The sequence below is a fragment of the Halichoeres trimaculatus genome, unplaced genomic scaffold (assembly GCF_033239565.1).
Source record: "Halichoeres trimaculatus isolate MK-OKI-2021-1 unplaced genomic scaffold, fHalTri1.1 fHalTri1_scaffold_18, whole genome shotgun sequence".
Lineage (NCBI taxonomy): Eukaryota > Metazoa > Chordata > Actinopteri > Labriformes > Labridae > Halichoeres > Halichoeres trimaculatus.
This window is the reverse complement of record NW_027437196.1, coordinates 9,380,525-9,402,317: the sequence shown is the minus strand read 5'-3', so window position 1 is coordinate 9,402,317 and position 21,793 is coordinate 9,380,525. Positions and strand designations below refer to the sequence as shown.

The window sequence follows — 21,793 nt, the reverse complement described above, 5'->3', positions numbered from 1 at the left end:
AAAATAACAAATCCACTACCAGCTACTAGTTATTAGCTTGGTTTTTGGACTTACCAACTAATCCATGCTAGTTAGCAGTTATGCTACATTATGCTAATTTGAGCTAGAACAACAAGTATCAAATTGTTGATACAAATATATCTTTTGTGAGATTTACTAGAAGCTAATATGCTAATATTTATGTATGGGGTTTGTGAATCAAGAGCTCAGTTAGGCTAGCTGCTTCATGTCTTTATGCTAAGGATGTCATCCAAAAATTCTGTGCTATTGTTTTTATGCTGTAATTGAAATTTTGGGGAGAAGGTTTAAATTTTTGAAGTCAAAGTGTTTTTTTTTTGTTTTAATATTTTTTGGGCTTTTATCATAAATACAAATCATAAAAGCACAAATACACTACCAGCTAGAGTACCAATGGAGTAAATTTTGGTCACTTCTGAACTCTGCCTATGCTTTATGCTTTTCGAAGCTAAATTATCTTCACTATATACATCACACAATTATTTTTACATTGTTATTTTCAAATCCATGTATTTTAAATAAAATATACAAGCAGCAAGAGGGCTGAGTTTTGATTTTAAGATAGCCATGCTAGCTGTTCCCTGTTTTTATGCAAAGCTATGCTAACATCTCAGCCAATCTCAGATTTATGTATATGAGAAAGAACAAGTCATTTATGCTCTGTTGTTATACATATTAAAAAGAAAAGAAAGACCTTATAGATCCAAAGTACCAGCCCAGGTGCCAACAGAGCAAATTTTTAGCAAGTCATCCCAGTTAGCTAGCTCCCAGTTTTCTGCTAAACTAAGCTAACTCAATCTGTATAAAAATGAAAGCAGCCAATGTCAGCCATAGGATATGAAATGTATTTATTGATGCTTTATTGTTGTACACATTAAAAAGAAAAAGATCTGATAAGTCTAAACCACCAGCTCATTTGGAAACGGAGAACATTTTTAGTAACTGCAGAAATCATCCCAGTTTGCCAGCTCCCAATTTTATGCTCAGCTAAGCTAACTTAGCCAAAAATGCATCAATTAATTGTTTGTTTTCTGTCTTAAAGCCAGGCTATGCTAACTATCTCAGCCTTAAACATGATATAATCATTGCATTTCTGTGCAGGTGAAAAATAAAATTTTTTTTTTTTGAGCTGCTGGGGATATTTTGACTTTCAAACTGATCCTGATCAGCTGTTTGCTCTAAGCTAAGCTAGCTGTTGCTCCAGCTTTGCATTCTTCAAACAGACCTGAGACTCATTGATAATTATTTGAGCATGAGCAGAAGCTCCTGGCCCTGGAGGCAGCTTGGTAATGAGTTGACTGTTTGGGGCTTCCAGTGAAGTGGGCAGGTGTTGTGGTTCATTTTTTGGACTTCACATTCCTTTCACTCCTCGTCAGCTGAGAGATGAGTTGTGCTCACTGGATTGTAAATCTGTCTCTCTCGTCACTTCTCCCTCCCTTTAAGAAAAATTTCTCTCATGTCTTACACTCAGACTTTTTCACCTTTCCCCTGAATCATCCAGAGTAGTTGTTCAAACACAAACTGATCACATCCGGAAACAGTATAAAGTTGAGCTCTCTGATTTACTCTCCGACTCTCTTTCATGTGAAGCCGTGTTAGAAAAGAAAGGAGGTTAAACAAACACTAACCTCATTAAAACAAACCTCTTGTCAACTCCCACTCCCTGATTCAGAGCTTCAGGAATGTGCTGTCGTGCTCCACATCCCACACAGAATCGCTGCAGTCCCTCAGGTAATGAATGAAGAGGGGATACCCACCTAGCAACCAGGAAACACAGAAAACCTGCAGCCCTGACTCCCCGCCGCATCGGTGAAGGATGACTGAGTTTCCCACCATCGTCCACCTCACTGAACAAGACAGTTTCACACACAGACACACACACACACACACACACACACACACACACAGGGAGTGGTCCTGGTCTCTTCATTCATCGGGCTGATTGCCAAATGGGTTTTAAAGCAGTGACATAACGATTAATGATTTAGAGACAATAAAAAAGCAAGTCAGGGGACATAAATTAGAGGAAATTGTTGATAAACTTTAACACAACAAAAATATTTCAGGAAAATTGACTGTTGTTATGTTTCATTCAAAATATGTACTATGTAACACTGAAAAATGAAGAGAATCCCTGGGGAAAAAATAGCCACTGTATTAAAGCTCCTGTCAAGAATTTCTACCTTTTGATTTTGGCGCCCCCTGGAGACAGAAGCAGTACTTTCCTCTCTATGCTGATTTTGTTGAGTACAATTCTTACCCTCTATTTTTTGTTTCTTCACTCAAAGTAAATAATCCTTGCAGGAAATTAAAAAAACAAAAACAAAACTGTAGCAAGCTGTCACATGGCGCCTACCCTGTATTTTCCTTCTTCAGGCACAAAAAAAACATAAAATAAAATAAGAAAACAGAAATGTGTAATGCCGTCAGTAATGGTCTGGTTTGCTTTCATAGCTCATGCAGAGGCATCAGTAAAGATATCAGAATTTTTTTAAATTATAAAAAAAAAACTCCTCACAGAAGCTTTAAGGACCTAAAACAGATTTTTTCTTAATAAGAGCTGAATTCTTAAAACAAACAAAACAAAAAACAGATTTGCTAATCTTGTGCATGGGAATAATCAAACAGTTCTAAGGGAGTAAAATACTTTGTCTTGAGGTTTATGTGGCGTGATCTCATGTGCTCTCAATGTGCTGTGGTTCTTTACAGCCCAGTAAACCTCTTTAAATGTCAGTTTAACCGAGTCTGACATGTCCTCCTCAGGTTTTACACGGCAGGTATGAGGTAAAGAGATAAACGGAGACAGAAGAGATGAGGGCAGAAAGAAACTTAAAGTATCTTATTTCAATTAAAGGAAGAGTTAGATTCTCTAATATGGGAAGACAGAGCCTCGTAAAACACCTCGTTTTACATCTTATACAACAAACAAGGAGCAAACTTTTCTCCATTTCATGTGGGACTATTCTTTATCACATGATAAAAGTTCTTTATATTCAACCAAATGACCAGTGACTCCATACAAGAGAGAAAAGTTAGAATAACAACACTCCTGCACAAATGTTTTCTGAAAAAATTGACTAATTATTGAAAAACAACAAACAAAACATAAAAAATCATTAAAAACAGACATTTTGAAAAAGACCCAAACACATTTAAAAGTCAGGAAAATTTAAGTAATTCAAGAATATTCAACAAATAAAAAGTATCTGACAATGCTTGAAGAATATCTAACAACATAAAATATAAGAAATAATTTCATACATTTAAAAAAAAAATCACAGAAAACTTTTTTTTCGCAAAATTCCAAAATATTTCAAAAATTAAATAAAATTCTTTAAAAGATGTCAAAAATGAAAAATCTTAAAATATCAATAAAAAATTAAAAACTAATTATCAAAAGTTAAGAAAAACAAAAACATTTCACAACACTCAGCATTATATTTCCAAAAGCTTAAACAAATAAAGACTCAAAATATATGATAAAAGGTTTCAACTCCAGTTTAAAAAATAGTTTAAAATATGCAAAAATATTTTAAGTAATGTGAAATAATTACTATTTAGTGAAATGTTTTAAGTGTTTTGTTTTGATAATTTTATATTTTGTGAAATGTTTTTGTTGCATGAAATATTTTTCACATTTGAAAACTTTTGTTTTCAATTCATTCTCTGGTTTCATATTTGATCAAGGAGGGAAAAAAGAGGTTTGTTTTTCAGTAACTGACATTTTTTAGAGTCCCGAGAAGGTACATTCATACTGGAAAAAATCATATCCCTCCCAATGTTAACTCATTAAATATAAAACCTATCAGGAACTACATTTTATTAACAAAGAGATGCATATTTCTACAGAGAATAATAAGAATTAAGAAATGTGTCATTCTTTATGGTCAGCTGACAGGCATCATAAGTTTGGTCCCCATCATTCGGGTCTTTTCAGCCTCAGCCATGTGACCTAGTCCTTAGTGATCCAGCCTCAGTTCACGCCCTCAGCTTTGATCTCTCTGCTCTGTTTGTTCACCAGCGCCAGCGGTCTGCTCGCCACCATTCAACAATCTGACACTCTGTAAACCCCTCGCTGTCCGGGCAGCAGCAGCAGCGGCAGCATTGTTTGGGTTTTTTTACACCAGGAGGTGAGAAACATGCGGTCTCATTCACACCTCTCCTGGTCTGAACCCTGCTGCAGAGTTCATCCTCCAGAAATCAGGTGTGACTTCTCACCTCAGCCTAAATCCAGAGTGCTGATTGGTCTTTTAGTCACAGAGGGAAACATCTGCTCTGCTGTCCAGCTGGGATGAGAAAAATAAAACACGGGCAGAAGTTGGAGGTCTGGTCTTACTTAAATCATATAAAAAGAGAGGAAAAGTTTTTCTGTCTCTGCTTAAAAACCTGAATTTAACAAAAGCACAATGAGGCCCAATTTATGACATCACAGTGGCAGGAGCCAATGGTAGTTTAATACACTACAAAAACTGAAAACTACACTTTCTAATTTCAAGATAAAACAAGACAAAAATAATGCTTGATCTGCTTAAAGAATTCACTGATGGGGTAAGGTAAAATGTATCTGTATAGTTTTTTGTAAACATTCTTATTCTAAGAAACTTGACGCGTTCTCTAATTCCACTGGCAGATATATATATTAAAAAAAAAACTTTTTTTTTTTGTTTTGTTTTGGGTTTTTTTTGTCTATAATATCTTGAAACAAGACATTTTTCTGGACTTGCCAGGTGAGCGTCGCTTATATTAAGTTTAAAACGCAGTAAAGAAAAAAAGAAAAAGAAAATTTAAAAAAAGAAAAAAAATTGAAAACTATAAAATTTTCTTGGATAATAGTTTTTGCATGTGAACAAATTTGACATAGGAACTTGATACCTCCAGTCCATAAATACACACTCTTGCAAACTAAAAGAGTTATGATAACTAACAAAATTAGTTTTTTTACTTAGTTTGTGAAATACAAGAGAAGCACATACCTTAATAAAATAACGTCCAAAATGATGGATGACATTGCAGCTGCACCAAAAGTGAAGTCAAAACATTTAAAGCTGTCTTTACTGACCATTTTTAACGTAGAGGGCAGGGGATTGAAATGATTCTTCTTCTTCTTCTTCTTCTTATTCTTATTCTTATTCTTCTTCTTTTGATTAAACAACCTCTAATAGAGCTCCATTGAACATTAGTAATGATAGACCACCTCAGTGTGATTCGACAGGACCAGGTTAAAGAAGGGTGGATCTTTTAGAAGAAGTGATGGCTTCCACGTGGCCAAAAATTAATAAAATGCTCATAAGATCTACAGAATGCTATTGTTTTATCGTTTTTATGCCATGTTTGTTAAAAAGTTTCAATGAGAGAATCTTGTCAATAAAGAGTTTTTTTAATATATGTATATATTAAATTTATATTTGTACAAAAATATTTATTTAATATATTTATTAATATTTAATACTATATTTTTAATTAATTTATTATTATTATTATTATTATTATTATTATTATTATTATTATTATTATTATTATTATTATTATTATTTTAATGTTGAACGCCTGCTAAGTTAGATTTGTATTCAATGTTTCTTCAGATTTAAAGTGGCTCTAAGAAAAATATGTGCGCAGTAACCCAAAATTCTTAAATGTGAAACAATAACTGTATCAGACGCTGAACAAACACATCCTGAAACCATGATTCACCTCTATCTGAGGCATACACCCAGTTAGATTCATCAGGAAACAAACCCAAAACGGTTTAGCTCACTGCTTTGTAGTCCTCTGTTTTTGGTTTGAGGGGAAAAGTAAAAGTTTATTTTCTCACTGGAAAGTTTCCAGAGCCCAAACCGAAGCTGTGCGACGACATCTTTGTGAATCATTGCTAACAGGAACTTTTCCAGATAAGAAGAGTTTATTTCAGACACTTACTGATGTGTTCTCCAGACTCAAAGTGAAGTCCAAATAATTTAGTCTTTACATTTAATTTATTACAGCGAGCAGCGTGATCATTAATACAGTGTATACTGTCGTGAACTCTCACTGCGGTGGTTTTACAACTCATTGACAGGGAAGCACCGCAGCTGAAACTGTAGAGAGGAAACCATCGAAGTATCACGTTAAGTTCCTCCTGTGCCTCGACAACTCACACCAGCACCATAAAAGGAAGGAGCTTCATTCACAAATTTGCACCCTGTGAACCCCTGACAGCACCCGGTGGCACCTCAGAAAGAAGACTGCATAACTTGTAGCTTGCAGAATGTTTGCATGAGAGGAGATAAAACATGGCCGTATTTCACCTTTAATGTGCAGGATAGCTGCAGGGGGAATGCAAACTCTGCTCATGCATATGCAAAGTATTTCCTTGAACTGTTGAATTTGATCAATTTGAGCAAATATGCATGCAAAAGTTTAGAATTTCACACCATTTAAGCTTGTGATTTATTGCATTTAGCTGTATTTTTAGTCGCAGCAGTGTTCATTAGTACATGTGGCACCATAGATCAGATTTCAGAGCACAGAATAAACTCATTTGATGCTATTAAAGTTTGTGACATAGTTTCCTGCGACTCTATAGCCCAGTATTTTTACTACTAAAGGTCAGGGAGGGTGTATGAGATAATAATAGAAGAAGTCCATTAGGCATTAGTATGTCTTCATCAGCAAATCTTCAATTAAAATAGCTGCTCAGACCCCCAGTCATTTAATCTCTTTATCTGCAGGATCTGGTCCATGTCAGTGCCGTGCACGTGCAGCGTTATGTTTTTATGTGGCTGCATTTTTCTTATCTCCCCATCAAGTAATATTATACAACCGCCCTCACTGCTCATTATCTCTTTTTTCCATTCCACTCAGATCTTACATAGATGTACGACACTTCCCATAACCTCCCTGAAGCAAAGAGTGTGTAGATTAAAAAAGTGCTGCAGGTGATCGGCTAACCCAGCGTTCCCAGGCTCTGCGTTAAAAAATAGTCAGACAGCTGTGGGAGGTCTCAGGGTGCCTGTAACTTGGCAGGAGTGTGTTCAAAAGTATGCCCTCTCCTAAGTCAAACAGCGGCACAGGCTGCTACTTGCTCCTGTCCAACTGATCCACCCGCCCACACATGGGAAAGCACTTTCCAGGAATCACGCTCCAGAGATCTCCGTGCCCAGGAAAGGCACTTTTATTTCATTTAAACCATCCGCTTTGTTTGGGTTAGAGAAATGCCTTAAACTAACATTATGTACAGTAAAAGGATCTAAAGTTTCAGAGTCAATTTAAAGAGCGCTCTTTAATCAGAGCTTTGGCCCCGAGTCACAAATAATGATGATACGACTGAAAGTGAGTTTAGAGCAGCTAGCTCACCCTATACTGCTGAACAAGCCGCGGTATACAGAGCCGTCACACATTGTATAGACTCAAACCGCTCTGCATTTCCAAAGCACTACATCAAAAGGCTGTCTCATTCCTGCTGCTGGAATACAGGCTCTGTCACGCTCCTGGCTGCTGAGCTTTTCACTTGTGCAACGTTTTAATGTGGATGTATGACGGAGTCGAGATTGGAATTAATCCAGAAGCTGTCAGTCACTCAGTCAGTCGGTAACTCTGTTAGCCATCCATTGACTTTCCTCAAGGCTCCTGACGTCTGTCCCTCAGTTTTTCTATAACACCAGACTTTGCCAATAAATAAATACAGTTTGAAAAAGCAAATTTACACAAAATGAAATATTTTTGTGAATGTCATAACAACTGAACCCCCAAAATAAAAGCAAAGGGTAAGCTGCAGGTATCAAAGCTTACATGTTCCTTTTACATATAAAAATACTTTAAAAAGGTTTTCATGACTTAAATTATTTAAAAAATTTCAAACAAAGGCTTATGACAACATTTCATGTGTTGTTTTGGAAACGTCAAAAAGTTTTAATGATATTCCAGAGAGTAAGAAGCAAACACAGCTGGTTTATGTTAGCTAGCATGACTCAGCACTTTATCAGAATAACATGACAAAATGTGAAAACACTGGCTAAATGTAGTTTGAATTAAAAAATGATATGTAACTTGTTTGTAAAGATGCAGACAGGCAAAAAGTGTGTTGAATTAAAACTTTAACGTGGTAAACGATAGCTAGCAGTGCTTGCTAGCTGCCAAAGCGCACTTAAGTTTTAGCCTCATTTTTGATCCAACATCATCCTTCAAAGTTATGAGAAATGTTTCCTTTTCTGAGTAATAAAAAAGGTTAACTTCACTCTCCTGCTTTAATTAGCAGCGATTAGCTTCACTGATAGCTTAGCTAAAGCTTCTTTAGCTGTATAGACAGTAAACTGGGGTGAAAAGCTTAGCTAGCCAGCTAAAAAAATACACCTACAGAGTAACACTTGTAACTCTTAATAACATTGTCTAACTAGCCAACAGAAATGATAACAACTAGGATACATTAACCTGTCTTACAGGTTGCTAAATAGCCATTAGCCCCCCAAAAAAAGGTTACCGTTTACCGTTTCCGTGTAAACCTGAGGCTGAAACGCAACAAAACTTTTGCGTTTCAGCCTAAAACCGACGTTCTGTAAACAGCCATTCAGGGAGAAGGAATACTTTTTCAACAATTTGTCTTTTCAGTGCGGCCGCAATTTCACACCAGGAACTGTTCATCACACAGTTACCACAGTGAGCTCTGTGAGATGAAATTCTAGTAATTTTGTGCTTCAGACACTATAAGCTCTTTTTTGTCCACATGTCTCAGTGCAGAAGTTAGACATTTTCAGATGTGCATTAATTTTCTGCTTAACTCAATGACTGGCAGCCATTTTCAGCGTATCTTGACGATCTTTCAAGATTCAAATAGTATCGTTTTCTCTGACTATGTCAACACCAAAACAACCTGGACTCTCTTATTTCATGTCTCTCTTCCTGTTTTTGATTAAAAGAGGAAACAGACAACACATACTTTTTTAGATCCATCTTTGGCTCCGTCCTTTGATCCTTTCCATGATCTCCGTCATCTTTTCTCACCATTATGCCACTATTTCTCTCTGAACAACCGCGACACATCCTCAGTTTGACCGTGAGCTTCCTGAACTTTTCTGACTTGCAGCTTCTGGCTCTGCCTGTCATCTCTCATCTTCTCCTCATATCCATGCTGAGCTCTCATCCAAAGAGTGCACCGCTCTCACCCACAGTAGTTAACGAGTATGATTTTGATTGACGAGCTCCGCCAGACCCCGCCTCCCCCTGCTGAAAAACATAGTGTAAACCAAGCTTCAGAGCCACATCTTAATGCTTGTTGGTGATGGTGCTCATGGGAAATGGAGTCTATATCCTGATTAATACTACCAATGGCATCCAAAGGGATCCTGTCATAACCTTGCGGCTACATAACTTCTCCTATAAATCTGCCTTCTGCGACCGACTCTTAGGATTCTTTGTTTCTATAAACTGCGGTTACACTCTCAGACATTTTTAGAGTACGTTAAATATACATCACACCATCACACAAAAGAAAGTAACTGTACACACACAATGAGGTATTTTTGGATTCCAGAGAAAACAAAAACATAGTGTGTGGAAAAAAAACGTACAGACATATAAGTATTGAAAATTTCAGTTTTGCCTCATGTATTGTGCTCAGCTTCACTCTGAGTCATGTTTAGGGGAAGTTGGCGCTCTTTATATGCAGATAAAGATGTTGTGAAAAGCAGCGCTGCTTTTATGAAGGTATCACACTCTGGGGCTTCCCCTCCTCTCACTACAACGCTCCATTAACCCCAATGGACGTGTGTGCTCTCCTGTGGAGGGGAGGCTAAAACACCACAAATGACTCAAAAACCTTTTTTTAAATTATGCAGCACTTTGCATGCCAGAAATCTGCCTTCAAACGTCACTTTTTTATCTCCTTGAAAAGCCACAAATATTTGAATATGACAGATCTTTTTTTGCAATCATTAACATCTGAGGGAGGCAGAAACAGCTGATCCAAGAGGATGCAAATGAAAGGGGTTTCACTTGTTTTCAGCTCTTTCCACAGGAACAGCAGGGAACCGACGAGTGGATTACCTTAGCGTTTACACAGATGCTGACATTTAGACAGGGCCATGAGAAAGGTGAGAGTCCCAGGGATCAGGTTGCAGGCTGTGAATCATTTTGTGCGCCGTGGATTCTCTGTATTTACAGCCGAGCGTGTTGTTGAGGGGTAAGATAATGCATGGCACAGCTCACTGGAGTGTTTACCTGCTGGGTTTGTGTTAGCGGGTGTCACCGCTCCACCTCCTGGGTCTCTAACTTGAGCAAACTCTCATCACTGAGCTGCTCTCTGACACAGCTGATGGAGTTAAAAACAAAGAGACGACCAAATCCCATTATTCATTTCCAAACTGCCATTCATCTTTACCCCTCACAGACACACGCTTGAGCTCTTAAATTGCACAACGAGGAAATTGCATCACAACCTTTTCAGGAGGAAGTCAGCGTTTATATTCTCAATTTAATGTGGTGAACCACTTTTTTTTTTTTGCAACTTTGAGAGTAAGTGCATCTCCAACGGAGGCCATGTTGCTGTAGCCCTTTGCACGTTTATCACCCCACTGACACTTCTGGGAACAGAGGCTGTCACGTCTTCGCAGAATGTCAAGCATGCTCTTTGTTGCTAAAATAAAGCTGCAGTTTCCTCTTTGCTTGAAATGCATTTTGCTTTTGGAGATCTACTGCTACTTTTTGTACTTTCTTATTAGCAAGCTAATTTAAGGAGCCAGAGGTTAACAAACAGGATTAGTCTACATAAGTGAAACCGTGTATGAAATATGCATCAATAAATCACACAACCCAATTTGCTGAAGAATAACTGAGGGGATTTTTTTTTTCTTCTGAAGTCCCTTGTGGCTGCAGCGCTGCAGAGGGTGTCAGCACTTTGAGGGGTAATTTAGGGAAAGTTGCAGGAGGAGACACCACCCATCCCCCTGTCTTCACCTCCTGTCCTCTCCTGCAGTTCATGCACGGGTTATCAGAATTGCAAATATAGCGGACCAGCTCCTAAATCAGAATTATTAATGACCAAGCCTTTTGAAGTTTACTCTGAGAGGATTCACTTCACAGACGAGCAGGAAGGAACTTCTCTTCCAGGACCAGTCTCCCAACTCCACATCACGGCTGTAGTTGTACTGCATAAACAAAAATCAGCGTTTTAAAGTGAGATCATGCGTCGATTCAAGCCCACTCGTTATTTTTTTAAAAGTTTTAAAGTAAAAGGTTCTTAATTAATTACAGCAGATTTGTGATAAGAATTTGTGAGTATTTATTAGCTGTTTTGTTTTTGTTCAAATAACAGCTTTCAGGATATAAACATACATAAACCATTCCCTATATGCAACTGTTTATATGATCCAGAATGTCTGCAGCAGTCACAAAGTGTATTTACATCAACTTTTTATTTCTTCCTTTACAGTAATTTTTGTCATTGGTAAAAGCGACAACATTTTTTAACCTTTATTTAACCAGGTTGGTCCCATTGAGATTAAAAACTTCTTTTTTCAAGGGAGACCTGGCCAAGACGGGCAGCAGCAAAACCACAAAGTTACAGACAGGAAGTACAAAAAACAAAGTATAGCCTTCAAACACAAGATAAGGGATTAAAAATTTTTCTATGTTGGAGAGACTCGAGAGACGTGTGCCTGACTTGGCATGTTAGCACAAGCTAATCTCTGAGTATCTGACACATACAAACTCATGTCGCTCTTCATCCCAAAAAGTGAGTGAAAGTTGAGCCAAGCTTCATCTTTGTTTATGAAAAATCTTTATCTGTCCTGTTTCGTTTCACTTTGATTGTGTCTTTCTTCCTTTGTGCTGTGTCCACTATCGTAGCCACTCGGATTGGCTTTCACTCACGATCATTAAGACCCAAAGCCACTTGCGCACTGGGAGCTCTGTGATTGGCTGATGTAACCACGCTTACCCTTTGCTAAGAAACGTCCTGATACAACTAGGGATGGAACGGTTTATTGACAAAAATCTGAAATGTTTGGTTTTCCTCACTCTGTTCAGGGCGCGTGCTCTTCATTCAGTTTCTATTTTCTTCATTTTACTCAGTTTGAAGTGAGTATGTAGCTCCAGTCATACGGATGCACAACATGAGGTGAAGGAGTACTGCGAAACAGTTGTGTGGGGGCGTGTGTGTTGTGTACCCGATGAGCGGAGAAGGCAGACTCAGAGGGTGTACCTGTGGCGTTGTGTTGTTCTGCTGTCATAGAGCACTTTGGATTCAGTGTGAGCTCTGATGATGGCGGGAAGAAAGTGGAGGATAAAACCGCGACTGAGTGTTGCCAACTTAGAGACTTTGTTGCTGTATTTAATGACTTTTTGGACCCCTCTGGCAAGTTTTTTTGAAGACAACAATTCTTGCGACTTTTCTGGAGTCAGTGTGTGTCGTGCCCTCCCCTATTCAAACCACAGAGACAGTCCTCCTCACTCGCAGCAGATTAAATCACGAAAGTGTGTGCAGATAAAGGAGGAGGGTTGATATTTGGACATTAAAAAAAGGAATCAACAGAAGAAAGTTAATTTGTAGTTCTAAAAATATTTATGGTGGTGTGTTTTACCTCCTTTCTGTCTCCTCCACGTTATTTCTCTCTCCTACAGAGTCCATGACAATTACATGCAAATGGTTATTATGCAAATTAGACAGCAGGTTCATTTAGTGACTTTTAGTGACTTCTGGGACAGCCAACAGTGACTTTCCTTTCTGAGGGGTTAGCATGTTGAAACCTAGCAATGTTTCACTCAGCTTTAATGTTTTGGGAAATGGGAAACAGCCTCATTTTTTCAGGTTTTCCATGACTTTACATGACATAAGTAATAAAAAATAATCTGTTAATGGCGGATTATAGGGTATATGGTAATCTGGGGTGTTAAAAAACTACAACGTACACCAAACTGAACCAAAAATGTGACCACAAAACCAATCGTTCCATTCCTAGATACAACCAAAACATCTGCATGCAGGCAGAGGAGGGGTTGAGGCAGACAAAGACACTGACACGGGGATGATTGAGCATGATTATTGTAAAAGGCGACATTTTATTTCTTAGGAAATCCTGCAGGCCCAACCTTTAAGAAAAAAAAAAGTACATCTGTATCTTTAGATTAAACTGAAGCCAAGATATTGCATGTTGCTGCTAAGTATTAGCTAAGGTTAAAGTACAGCAGAGATTTCGCTGTAGGAGGTTTCTGGGTCATGAGTTCATAAGGGGTTTTCAGGTCACACACGCAGATTCATCCAAAATAATTTCACTGATGCTTCGTGTGACTCAGGCAACATGAAATCCACACAGAGACGGTGGGTTATCAGCAGATTCAGAGATACTCTCCATAAAACTTGACATCACAGGATGTCCTGATTGAATCCCCTGTACTGTGGAATAAATCTGTACATTTTATTGAATAAAAATAAACTCTGCTCGTAGACTCTCAGACTTTGTGGAGACAGTGAGAACAGAGAAGCAGCTGGGCAGGGACCATGTGACGATCGCTACAAAAGAGCTCAAACACACACACTCACACACACTTACACACACTCACAGAAACCACAATTGGATCAAAGCTTGTAATTTTCAGCGCTGTGGCGTTCAGGCATCTCCCATCTAATGTCGTGTCTGTTGTTGGGGATGAGTATAGTCCTGGAGGAGCAGCGTAGAATCATGTGTGTCCACAAATGACAGCTCAGGCTCAAAAAAAGATGCAGATGTCACAGAGTTCAACTCCACAGCATCTGAAATGTTACCAAGAAGCCATCAGACGCTGCAGAAAGGGAAAGGTCGAACAGGAAAAACATTTGATGATTCACCACTCTGGGGGGATTCCGCCCTTGACCTCATGAAGACGCTTTTTTTTTTTTTTTTTTCAACTTACACTGAATAAATCAATTATGGTCTTTGTGCGCAGTCACAGCCGCGAGACCTTCTTTTTTTATGCTGCCACGTTCATAAATGGGCTGATTAGGAGAGCCGTGGGTGTGAGGATCATGTGCTGCAGTGTGACAGACAGTGAATGGTCGGCTGTGTTAGCTCACAGAGGAGGAGACTCGAGGATGCTGTGTACATGAAGGGCCCTCTGTGTCTCTGCCGTGCACACAAGTATGCATCTCATTACTAATTTCAGACTGAAATAACTCCAAAGCTTTGGGCTTTTTGGGCTTAAGGCCACCTCAGCTGAGCTCTGACCTGTAGTGTCCACAAACTTGACCCTTCAACGTCATTCCTGTCTCAGCTCTGTGCGACTAAAACGCTCTGCTCCTTCCTTCCATGGTCAGATGGTAATGTGTAATTTGTTTATCTGTGATTGCTGAATAGGACTGAACCCGAGCATCCTCATGTTAAGGACATTTATTGTAGAAAAGCAAATTAAGAGGCAGAGAAGGGGCTCAAAATGGCCACAAAATGACCTCAAATGATTGCTACAATTCAAACCATCATGAAGAAAAAAAACCTCAATCTCAAAAGGGAAAAAAATATATAAGCCAAATAAATTCAGATGAAAAAAAAATACAGTGAAGAGGGTCAACCCCAAAACAACAACCCAAAAGAGGGCAAAATAACCAAATAAAAATTGACAATAAAGGACCACTTACATTACGAAAATCATTACAAAGATGTCACATGACTACACAGAGACACAGATGAGTTCAAGAAAATACACAAAAAGAGACAAAAATCCCAAATATAATGGAGATACATAATGCCTACAAAGATGTCAATCAGTAACAACAACAAGACCAAAAAGCCACAAAACAACCACAAAGAAGAAAAAAAGAAAGGAAATATGGACTTGTTAGATGATTATAAAGAAATATAAACCACCAAGAGAACCAAAACAACCACAAAGAGACATAAAACAACAGAAAGATATACAAAACAACAACAGAGAAACACAAAAACAATCACAGGCTTAAAAAACTAGAGGCACAAAATCACAGAAAAGATAAGTCAAAAAAAAACTAAGAGACACAAACAATCACAGACTTATACAAACTACAAAGAGACAAAAACAAACACAGAGACTGATAAAAACAGCAATAGATGACAAAACAAAAACCAAAAAAATGTAAAACGATCACAAAAACTTACAACAAACTACGAACAATCATAAATAACCAAAAAACAACAACAGACACTAAGAGACATTTCAAACATGGGGCCTGGGTGACTTCTTAAAGGTAAACAAGAACAAAGGTGACAACTACAAATAGGAAAAAAAGTCAGAGACTCAAAATCGTCACAATGAAATTGAAATCAGCAACATATATCATAATAAAAAAATAAACTAAACAATGAAAAAATGAAAAATAAAAATGAATTAATAATAATAAATAAAAATAAATAAGAATAAAATTTTAAAAAATAAAACGGATAAATAAAAACAAAGAGAAAAAAATGTGCAAAAAGATTTAAAATGACAACATACAGTCACAAAGCACCCATGAAGAGGCTCAAGATAACAACTTCAGGTTGCAAAATGACCGCAAAGATTCAAATCAACCACAACTAGATTGTAAACAACTAGAAAACTAACCACCCCCAGAACCAAAGCCTGAAAGCGTCTGGCTGCTGTCCTCAAAGTCCACACCTGAGAAAAAACCTGTCCATATCAGCAGAATGTGTGACCACCCTGTGTCAGAGAGACTGCCGCGCTTTCTCAACGTTATCTGATAACTAGCAGGCACGATAAGTGGAGGGATGATGATACAAGAACACACACACACACACACACACACACACACACACACACACACACACACACACACACACACACACACACACACACACACATACAGAGTAACCAGGGTCAGTAATTAACAGGGGCTTGGGGCAGAGGTGCCCTTGAAGGTTCATAAAAAGCCTGTAAAAATGCAGGGTGGGTGGGGGCGAAGCCACCCCTGATAATTGTCAGGAGCCTCTTTTGCATTTTTCCCCGTTCACATGTCTTTGATGGGCTGTCAAATTATCATGTGGGAGTCAAACTACTGTCCCTCATGGCCAGCTGAAGGTGTTTTGAGGAGCTTTTGATCACAAACCGACTGAGTGTGCAGTTAAAGGCAGGAGACTCTAATTGAACGCCGGCTTGGTGTGTTTAAATACGTACGTACAAATCTGTCATTCGTTGAAGAACTCAGGTGTTTGATGTCCTGTTCAGTCATGACCTTTTAATTAAAACTTATCCAAGAATGATACAACCAGGAGTGGAGCTTTGCACCAATCTCAAAAGGCAGATTTATTTACTTATTTGCTGTAAACAATGGAACGGCATTAAGAGAGTGGCATACTCAGAAACAAGGGGCCACGTTTTAGCCAATAAACTGAATACCTCTGCATGAAAAAAAACAAACTTAAAAACAATACAAAATGAATTACAGAAGTATTTCACTTGCCTGGAAAATAAAAGAGCGGGCAACAGTTACAAAACATATGACACTGATAAAATCAGACACAGCAAATGGGTGGTTTGAGGCTAAAGCAGTGTAATAGAGTGTCTAATTAAAATTTTAGATATAATCTGGGCTGGTGTTAAGAGCAGCTGTTTTAATGTTGGCTGAGTCTGAACTAATTCAACACATAAAGTTTTCTTTTTTGTGTAAATATTAGCAATTAAAGCTTCTGTGAGGAACTTTCAGGTGTTTTTGAGTTTCCATGGTACGTTTCAACCCAGTGACACTCCAGGTCTGTGTCCCTCCCTAACATTTTCATCTTGTCTTTATTCAATGACAAAAGCGTCTGTTATATTTTGTCACAGTCTTTGTTGTTATTTCTAACTTTTTATTAGAATATAATAGAACAGAAATACTTTATTCATCCCCAGCAATCAAGAAAACAAAAGTAAGAAAGTGTATAGAAAGTGCAAAAAGGTCCATAAGAAAACAGATTATGACAGCTTGTCCATCATTGTCCAGTTCAGCCAGCCTCCACCTCCACAGGGTCCAGGACTGAGTCTCTGTCTCCTGGATCCTGTCTGCTCACAGCAGGTGAAGTTCTTCCAATGTGGCGTTGGTGTCTGACGTTAGCTCCATAAGCCATGTTTGTGAATAGCATGATGCTACTCTGCCTTCTGGTATTCCCTCTGTTTCTGTGTTAGCATGGCTAGCTCGTCCATCTTATTGGAGATAGATCTTACGTTCCCAGTAATGATGGATGGAAAGACAAGTCAATGTTGTCACTTTTTAGCTCACACCTGAGAACCAGCACGTCGTCCTCACCTCCTTCTCCTCACCTTGTGGGGAAACATCAGGCCTTGCAACAGTTAGCATTGACATGCTACAGGCTGCTAACAGCTGATTTCACATGTAAACAATGCAGCCATGGTTACATGTAGGATCTCCAGACAAACACAGGAGAAAAAGTAGTAAAAATATCACTGAAGCCACAAAAAGTTTGGTGTCCACGACCAACAAATGAGCCATACAAAGTAATAACCCAACAGCCTGCCTCATGTGGACAATCAAGGAATTACATCTTCCTGCATATGAGCTAATTTCTTAAACCTGTACTTCCAGCTTGGTAACAACCCTCGTTAATATGTTCACGCTGCCGTCTCTGCCTCTTCCAAACCCCCTGCTCTTACGTTTTATTAGCTGGCTCGTAAATCTGGCAGCAGGAAGTGGGTCGAGCCTCTTACAAGCGAGGGCACCTGCACTGCAGTGTCACCCAGTGAACCCACTTACCCCCCCCCCCATTCCTGCCCTGTGACAGAGACCCACAGCTGCTGCGTGGACATCCCCATCCCTCACTGTCAAAACATGGCACGGGCCCAGAGCAACGCTCGGCTCGGTAGTAGCTGCTTATGACCCAGGAACGCTGCCAATGCCTCGACACAGAGATACTATATGTACAATAGTTGTAGCATTCAGCACTAATCCCTCCTTAGCTATATTGTGTGTTTCTGGGTGTGTACCTTGTGTGTTTGTACACTTTTTATAGCCTCTGCTGACCTTCTCAGTCTTTAATTTTAGTTTATTTTGAGTACTGTTCTCAAATAAAGTGATTGAATTTAAACTGAATCAAATTTCCTCTTTTTTCACTAATCAGGTCTGACTGACTTTCTTTAAAGAGCTGTCAGCAGCTGGACTGAGGCCTCAGAGTACAAAGATCACTATTTATGGTCGCTAATCTGGACAATTTATCTCCAAGATCAGTCATTTGTAGCTCGCTTTGACAGCTCCTAGATACGGGGGGAACTTTTATGCAAAGTATTCATCGAAGGCAAACCCCTGCAGGCCTCAAATACTGCAGGTGTTAGGAACTCAGAAGGAGGAACAGTTGTCACCTCGGGTTAAGTAAGACCTGCAGCTCTTGCACAATATGGCTATTAGGAAAGTTTGAATGAATGGGGCAGACTGGAGCCTGGGAACTATAAACTGCAAGTCCTGTTCTGATCTCGACGTAATCCTTCAAGGAAAAACCTCGGAGGCGTTCCTCGGAAATTATGCACGTGATACGTCTACTGCCCCTTAGTGGCAGCAGCAGGTGTGTAAGAGCACCTAAACTGTCTGTATTCCCCAGCATGTATACTGTATACATTCGTGGCTGCAGCAGGGTCAGCAGGGCTGCTGGGGCCAGAAAAAGGGGGATGACCCACGGCTTCACGTGTAGCCGCTCCATGTGACGTACCTGCTATTGACACTGAGCATTCGGCGGGGCTCCTGCGGGACTCTTGAACTTGAGAGGCAGTCCCTGGGAGCAGCACTGGAGGGCTGAAGAGTTCAGCGCAGTTAATGTTCAACTCTTTTGATCTCTGCCGAGAAGTTGCATTCCCTGAATTCCTCACCAGCGTTTCCTGCAGTACAGAGACTATGAATGGCTCTACAGAAGACAGTTAACACTCTCCCGTGCCTCTTTTTTCTTTTTTGCTCTCTCACACCTTGGAAAAAGCACAGAGCTTCAGGGTCCTGAAACTCTGGAGCTCACTGTCAGGAAGTGCTGCTGCTAATTTAAACTTGTTGTAGATTTTTTTTACAGTTGTACCATTTATGTCTTGAAATATTGCAGGAGTGGTAAACAGATGTTCCCCTGTCATGAAAGCTAATCTATTTAGCAATCAGGAGACTAATGTGAAAGGTCATCGGCTGATAATGCTAACCTGGACCTCACCAAGTCGTAAAAGTTAGCTAGTGTGTTTGTACTTATATCTCCCACATTCGTAATTTGCTTGTTGCCTTTTTGAGTGAGTCAAAGTCTTATGTACAAAAAGTTAGCGTCTGACAGATACTTGGAATTTGTTGTCATACTTCTCTAAACTTTTATATTTGGTTTAATCTGGGGACAGTTAAACTGTATTTTTATGTAGTTATTCTCAACCCTTTAACCTGAAAGATCACACAGGTCGTTTCCCACCGAGCATTAGCCTCCTTCCAGCACTGTCCTTTTCTTAGCGTTGGCAGGCTGGTTCAAACTATTTGACGACTTTATAAAGTATGACAAGTGTTCAGCAATAGCACATACTTTGGCTTCCTTATAATAGAATAGAAAAGAACTTTATTGTCATTGTAACAAGTACAACAAAATTGAAGTCACTGCAGCAATCAAGAAAACAAAAGTAAGAAAGTGTAAAGAAAGAATGAGCTTCTTCAGCAGTCTGTTCAGTCTCTGTCTCCTGGATCCTGTTTGTCAACAGCAGGTCAAGCTCTTCCAATGTGGTGTCAGGTGTTAGCTCCATTAGTCACGTCTGTGAATAGCATGATGCTACTCTGCCTTCTGGTATCCCCTCTGTTTCTGATTTTGCACCACTAGCTTGTCCATCTTATTGGAGATAGATCTTATGTTCTCAGTAACGATGGATGGAAGGACAGGTCCATGTCGCACTTCTTAGCTCACACCTGAGAACCAGCACGTCGTCCACACCTCCTTCTCCTCACCTTGTCAGAAGACATCAAGCCTTACACCAGTTAGCATTGACATGCTACAGGCTGCTAACAGTTAAGTTCACATGTACACAATGCAGCCATGGTTACATGTAGGATCTCAAGACAAATACAGGAGAAAAAGTAGTAAAACTATCACTGAAGACTCAAAAATTTTGGTGTCCATGACCAACAAATGAGCCATGCAACGTAATGATCTACTCAAAATAAAAAGATAACAGAAAAGAGACAAAAACATTACAAGAAATGGACAAAGAAGAGGGAGCTGCTGCAAAGGGCAGCCATAGCCAACAGGGCGGCGCCGAGCAACCCTGTCGCTAGGCCCTGTTGTAATATAACCCTAGTTAACATAGCACTTTAGCATAGCATGCTAACTGCTAACCTGGATATGTGCTTAAAAGACCTTAGAGGACAGTCCTCCATAAGTTGTATAAAACCATGGCTGGCATAACCGCAATCCAGAGTGAAGTCATAAGATTTAAAGCTCCCCCTGGTGGCTGAGTGCACTTAATGTAGTAAGGTCTACCTTCTCCATTATAAACTATGGATGAAACATCAAGAACTTATACAAAAAAATGCTTCTCAAAAATGGTTTCTGTAATAGTCGTACAGTGTTAAAAGTTTGATTTGATATGAAAAAGTAGGGGGTGTGGCCTCATGGTTGACAGCTCTGTTGACAAAAGTTGAGTTGAAGGAAAATTAGATTTTTTAAATTTCACCAAAATAGATATTTGTCTTGTTTTGTTGAAGGGGTGTGACATCAGATTCTCTGCTAAATCAGCCAAATTACCTCTGCACACGCTTTAGCACAACCACCACAATATGTAAGCACCAATTCAGGGGATATTTTGGCTTCACTTTTTTTTAATGGAAGGCATCGCACCATCCATATTTATATAGAGTTGATAATCCTACAATCCAGAAACTGACTTGCCTGATTCCTTTAGATGACATAACTAAAACTGTCAGACAATTTAGACATATGTGTGCAGTATAGCTTCAAGCTATCAAATGGAATATGTTGTACATGAAAGCAGTGTTGGGAAAATTTGTGAGGAGCTAAATGTGATGCTTTTGAAAGTTTTTCCTACGTACCAACTCTCATCTTGGATATGTTTATAATTATTACTTTATGAGTCAGGCTTCTTCATTAGGTAAATACTGTGGACCAAAGAAGCCCCAAAGGGACTACATGAGGTCACTGTTGCTGAGTTGTGGTTGCAGGCGGAGCTTTCTTCTGGAGGAATTCTAGAGAAATTTCAGTTATCTTGTCAGTTACAAAGCTTAACAGGTAAAAATGAACTGAACTTTGATAAAAAACAAAAAACAAAACAGCATTTCTGATACTTGGTGTTTGGTAAAGCAAGTGTTTTTCATGTGGTCTTTCATCTTCACCGCCACTGGTCCAGTTGGAAAGCTGTGTCAAAAGTGACCAAAAGATCAAACGAACCTCCACGTTGAATGTCATGTTATCAGAGAAAACTCCATGAATCATTGCCTAACAAGATGATCTAATACTGCTGTGAGAGTTTCCAGGATTTCACTGGTCCTCTGACTGAATTTACCCATCCTCTTGATTCGGTCGGGGTGACATGCTGCTTTGAACTCTGGATAAATGAAGCAACGGGTCAAACTGAACGCTGCAGACCTCTTATCTGAAAGAAACAGAAACTCTTCCCCGGCCTACGCAACACTGCATGTTTGGACATTTACTGCCTGCTGAGTGCTGCACACTCCAAAGCTGCAAAACCTTTTTAATGACAATAAAGTGATCACGCCAGCAGGGGGGAATGTGTTTAGTAATTTGGTTAAAATGTTGGCCATGTGGATGCCAGACTTTATTCTCAGTGGTAAAACTCAGCAGATGTCAAAGCAGAGTCGTCCAATTTACAGCCATATGAATAATCAACGCTTAGA

At 39.2% G+C, this 21,793-nt stretch overlaps 1 long non-coding RNA gene across 2 annotated transcripts in view; it reads left to right on the top strand.

Moving 5' to 3' along the window:
- Positions 1-21,793, top strand: part of LOC141807604 (uncharacterized) — a 93,607-nt gene that overhangs the window by 41,086 nt on the left and 30,728 nt on the right. Inside the window, exon 4 of one of the 2 annotated variants that reach the window (XR_012599849.1) lies at positions 1,691-3,155. The exons of the other annotated variant lie outside the window; for it this stretch is intronic. This is a non-coding gene — a long non-coding RNA (uncharacterized LOC141807604). Of the gene's footprint in view, positions 1-1,690; positions 3,156-21,793 lie in introns of those variants that run through there. 2 annotated transcript variants of the gene reach the window in all.